Genomic DNA, 6,087 nt, shown 5'->3' with positions numbered 1-6,087 from the left:
CCGTTGTTTGAGAAGTAGCAAGTAGAATTTCTAGCGCCGTTGTCGGGGAAGGACTTTTGTTGTCGTAGCAAGGGGCTACGAGGAGATGAGAGGGAAAACGGGCAGCCCGACATCGGGGTCTGAAACAACAAAAACGTTCGACGATAGACCGAATACGGTGCCGCTACGGTCTATCGTTCGGGTACCAGACGGACTCCGATTGCGACGAAATCTGACAGGCGGCCTACCTGTATTAAAATAAGACCGCACGTCAAGATCCAACCCAATCGGAGAAATTTTTACACACACTTGTAAAAACAGGTTTTGACGATGCCACGGATGCGTGGGAGTGCGGTCGGGCTCAGAACGGACAACGACGAGAACCGGCAACTAACAACGGATGCAACTTTTGAAAACTGGCGGCAACGGGATGCCGATGCAATGCGGATGATGCGCATGATGCAATGATGATGCGATAAAGAAAATAAACACACGACGAAAACGGAATAGAAGGGGGAATCTTCTGGGGTGTCGGTCTCGGGCTGTCACACCGCCGTCGCCCGTCCATTCGTTCATCCCCGATCTCGCTAGCCATCCCGTCGCCCGCCGCGTCGCCGTAGCCGTCGAGGACCGCTAATTTGAGCCCGTCCGCCGCACTTCTGTCGTCGTGTCGCTCACCCACCACAACATGCCGCCGCCGCCCTACTACCAAATCAGCACCGCCCCCACCGTCGATTATGTTGCTTCTCCTCCGTCGCCTGCCTCCAAATAGGACGAATTGGCCGCTTCTCCGCCGCCGCATGATTTGAGCTCTCCCTGCCCCATCGGCACTTTCGAATTCGAGTTGCACACCCGCCGCCACGCCGCTACTATTATTTCGTCGCCAGATTTGATCATCTCGCATTGCACGGTTTTCGACCTACCGCGACCAATCCGCCACTCGATTCACAGTTGCGCCACAAACCATTCGAGCTCATGTCGCCGCATTTGACCTCGCAGCTTGTCGCTCGGCTGTTGGTGCACCTATCGTCGTTGCTCGGTTCGCCGCCGCTCCTCTCGACTCTCGGCGCTCGGTCACCAACGCTCATGTTGAGTAGTTTTACATCCTCAAATACATCATCTATTGATGTTGGAGTTTTACATCATGAATATACGTCATATGTTGGAGTGTTGGAGTTATTTTAGGTATAACAAACATTTTTTAATGATGTAAGTTATACAATAATTACTTTTACATCTCTAAATTTACATCATATATTGAAGATCCTCTTATGTGTACAATGACAGCTCCGGTCTATACATCTCTAAATACTTAGGCTTATCGGTACGAGAAGGAAGAATGCATAAAGGGCAATTTGAAACACTTCACGAGAGATTGAAAAAAAGATTGATAGATTGCATTGAACGGTATGTGTTTGTGGGCAATAGGGAAATCTTGATCAAAGCTGTTGCGCAAGCCAGTCTTACCTATGTTATGTGCGTCTTCAGGCTGTCGGCATCTGTTTTTGATGACTTGACAAGGATGATGCGGTAGTATTAGTGGGGGTGGAGAATGATAAGAGGAATATGGCATGGCTGAGTTGGGAGAAGATGGTGTTACCCAAGTCTATGGGTGGCATGGGATTCGGCGATATGAGAGCCTTCAACCAGGCATTGTTGTCTAAGCAAGCTTGGTGTTTGTTGGACTGTCCAGATAGCCTGTGTGCTAGACTTCTCAGAGCTAAATACTATCCCCATGGTAATCTGTTGGATACAGTGTTCCCTTCTAGCTCGTCCAAAGTGTGGAAGGGGATTGTCCATGGTCTTGAATTGGTAAAGAAAGGCATCATTTGGCGCGTGGAAGATGGTACGTTAATTAAAACTTGGAGAGATGCTTGGATTCTGAGGGGCCATAACCTTCGACCAATAACTCCAAAGCGTAATTGCAGACTCAATTGGGTGGCTGTTTTTTTGGATGGACATGGTGCTTGGAATGTGCAAAGATTGCGAGAACATTTTTGGGACATGAACGTACGTGAGATTCTTAAGATCTATACCTCAACGGGGAATGGCCAAGACTACCTAGCTTGGTTCCGAGAGAGAAGAAAACAGTTCACCATGTGAAGTGCATATCGTCTTGCCACCTTGGGCGTTGTCCCTGGGGTAGTGGGCGCGTCCAGCAACACCCCATCCGGGGAGCGGCCGGTCTGGCGCTGTATATGGGGTGCAAAAGTGCCCCTTAAGATGAGGATTTCGTCTTGGAAGGTGGTCTCGGGTGCCCTAGCCACTAATGCTTGCAAAAAATATCATCATATATCTACAAGGGATACATGCCCCTTATGCACTAAGGAGAAGGATACCAGCTTCCACGTCCTAGTTGCATGTGATCATACGCGTGAGGTATGGCTGCACATGAGGTCGGTGTGGAGATTACCACGCGAGGAGTTGTTGCAAGACATAGGGCATGACTGGTTATTGAATGTGTTGGCAAATTATGATGAGTTTGTTGAAATGTGCCCTAGAGGCAATAATAAATTAGTTATTATTATATTTCCTTGTTCGTAATAATCGTTTATTATCCATGCTAGAATTGTATTGATTGGAAACTCAAATACATGTGTGGATACATAGACAACACACTGTCCCTAGTGAGCCTCTAGTTGACTACTTCGTTGATCAAAGATGGTCAAGGTTTCCTGACCATATGCAAGTGTTGTCACTTGATAACGGGATCACGTCATTAGGAGAATCATGTGATGTACAAGACGCAAACTATGAACTTAGCATATTGATCATGTCGTTTTATTGCTATTGTTTTCTGCATGTCAAGTATTTGTTCCTATGACCATGAGATCATATAACTCACTGGCACCGAAGGAATACCTTGTGTGCATCAAACGTCACAACATAACTGGGTGACTATAAAGGTGCTCTACATGTATCTCCGAAGGTGTCCGTTGAGTTAGTATGGATCAAGACTGAGACTTGTCACTCCGTGTGACGGAGAGGTATCTCGGGGCCCACTTGGTAATACAACATCACACACAAGCCTTGCAATCAATATGACTAGGTGTAAGTCACGGGATCTTGTATTACAGAACGAGTAAAGAGACTTGCCGGTAACGAGATTGAAATAGGTATGCGGATACCAACGATCAAATCTCGGGCAAGTAACATACCGAAGGACAAAGGGAATGACATACGGGATTATATGAATCCTTGACACTGAGGTTCAACCGATAAGATCTTCGGAGAATATGTAGGATCCAATATGGGCATCTAGGTCCCACTATTGGATATTGACCGAGGAGTACCTCGGGGCATGTCTACATAGTTCTCGAACCCGCACGGTCTGCACACTTAAGGTTCAGCGATGTTTTAGTATAGTTGAGTTATATGCGTGGTTATCGGATGTTGTTCGAAGTCCCGTATGAGATCACATACGTCACGAGGGTTTCCGGAATGGTCCGGAGACGAAGATTGATATATAGGATGACTTCATTTGGTTACCGGAAAGTTTTCGGGCATTACCGGGAATGTACCGGGAGTGACGAATGGGTTCCGAAAGTTCACCGGGAGGGGGGCAACCCTCCCGGGGGAAGCCCAAAGTACTTATGGGTGGCGCACCAGCCCTTAGTGGGTGATACGTCTCAAACGTATCTATAATTTTTGATGGTTTCACGCTGTTATCTTGTCAACTTTGGATGTTTTGTTTACCTTTTATATCTTTTCTGGGACTAACTTATTAACTCAGTGCCAAGTGCAAGTTCCTGTTTTTTCTGTGTTTTTGACTCTTTTCAGATCTGATTTTGGAACGAAGTCCAAAGGGAATAAAATCCCCAAAATGTTTTTTTCCAGAACAGAAGAAGATCGGGAGGCTTGAGGGCCAAGCAAGTGGGCCAACAGGGAGCCCACAAGCCCTGTTGCCGCGACCAGGTGGGGAGGCCGCGGCAACCAAGCTTGTGGCCCCCCTGGCTCTCCCCTCCCCTAGGTCTTTGGCCTATAAATTCCCTAAAAATCTAGAAAAAATCAGGGCATCCACGAAAACACTTTTCCGCCGCCGCAAGCTTCCTTTCCGCGAGATCTCATCTGGAGACCCTTCCCGGTGTCGTGCCGGAGGGGACTTTGGAGTTGTAGGGCTTCTTCATCAACATCATCGCCCCTCCAATGACTCGTGAGTAGTTCACTTCAGACCTACGGGTCCGTAGTTAGTAGCTAGATGGCTTCTTCTCTCTCTTGGATCTTCAATACAAAGTTCTCCATGATCTTCATGGAGATCTATCCGATGTAATCCTCTTTGGCGGTGTGTTTGTCGAGATCCGATGAATTGTGGATTTGTGATCGGATTATCTATGATATATATTTGAGTGTTTGCTGATTTCTTATATGCATGATTTGATATCCTTGTAAGTCTCTCCGAGTCTTGGGTTTTGTTTGGCCAACTAGATCTATGATTCTTGCAATGGGAGAAGTGCTTGGTTTTGGGTTCATACCGTGTGGTGACCTTTCCCAGTGACAGAAAGGGAAGCAAGGCACACATCATGTTGTTTCCATCAAGGGTAACAAGATGGGCTTTGTCGTAGATATGAGATTGTCCATCTACATCATGTCATCTTGCTTAAGGCGATACTCTGTCCTCATGAACTTAATACACTAGATGCATGCTGGATAGTGGTCAACTTGTGGAGTAATAGTAGTAGATGCAGAAAGTATCAGTCTACTTGTTTTGGACGTGATGCCTATAGATATAATCATTGCCATAGATAACATCACGACTTTGCGCGGTTCTATCAATTGCTCGACAGTAATTCGTTCACCCATCGTCTACTTGCTTTCATGAGAGAAGCCACTAGTGAACACTACGGCCCCCCTATTCACACCTATCGTTTCCACTTTCGCTTTCACTTTGCTTTGTTACTTTGTTGCTTTCAGTTCTCACTTAACAATTTATAAGGGATTGACAACCCCTTCATAGCGTTGGGAGCAAGCTCTTTGTGTTTGTACAGGTACTTGTGATACTCCTTCACTGGATCGATACCTTGGTTCTCAAAACTGAGGGAAATACTTACCGTTGTTGTGCTACATCACCCTTTCCGCTTCGAGGGAATACCAACGCGAGGATCCAAGGCCACACGGGAATACTTTGCATATTTGCCAAGGAAGTCCCTAAAGGCGTAGCCATAGCAGAAGGATTCCTGGTGCCGTTGCTGAGGAGTATCAAGACAAGAATAGTCTCCCGTCAGCACGCTTGTTTCTGTCGCCGTTGGAAGGTCTTTTGTTGCATTAGCAGTGGGCTGGTGGGACAGCCCAAGAAGGCGTATGCGCCATAGAGAAAAAACCAAAGAAAAAAAAAAGAAAAGGTGGGAAGGAAGAGAAGGACTCCATTTTCCAATCCTATTTTGAGTAGGATTGGAGTAGGAGTCCTACTCCCCTCTTGGCCGGCGCCCCCTTGGGGACTTGGTCCTCAAGGCAGCCTCCTGCCCCTCCCTCCTATATATAGTGGTGATTTAGGGCCGATTTGAGATAACTTTTTCCACGTGCAACTCAGATCTAGACACCATAATTTTACCTCTAGATCGTATTTCTGCGGAGCTCGGGCGGAGCCCTGCATGAGTAGATCCTTCACCACCACCGGAGCGCCGTCACGCTGCCGGAGAACTCATCTACTTCTCCGTCTTGCTTGTTGGATCAAGAAGGCCGAGATCATCGTCGAGTTGTACGTGTGTTGAACACGGAGGTGTCATCCGTTTGGCACTAGATAGGAACGGATCGTGAGACGAATCACAAGACGGTTTTTTGCAACGGATCGCGAGACGGTTCATGGAATGGATCGTGGGACGGTTCGTGGGACGGATCGTGTGACGGTTCGTGGGGCTGATCGAGGGACGTGAAGACATTCCACTACATCAACCGCGTTTCTTAACACTTCCTGTTGTGCGATCTACAAGGATACGTAGATCCAAATCTCCTCCGTAGATGGATATCACCATGATAGGTCTTTGTGTGTGTAGGAAATTTTTTGTTTCCCATGCAACGTTCCCCAACAGTGGTATCAGAGCTAGGTTCATGCGTAGATCTAATCTCGAGTAGAACACAAAGGGTTTTGTGGACGGTGATGTTCGATTTGCT

This window comes from Hordeum vulgare, chromosome 3H (assembly GCF_904849725.1).
Source record: "Hordeum vulgare subsp. vulgare chromosome 3H, MorexV3_pseudomolecules_assembly, whole genome shotgun sequence".
Lineage (NCBI taxonomy): Eukaryota > Viridiplantae > Streptophyta > Magnoliopsida > Poales > Poaceae > Hordeum > Hordeum vulgare.
This window is presented reverse-complemented; position numbering follows the sequence as displayed.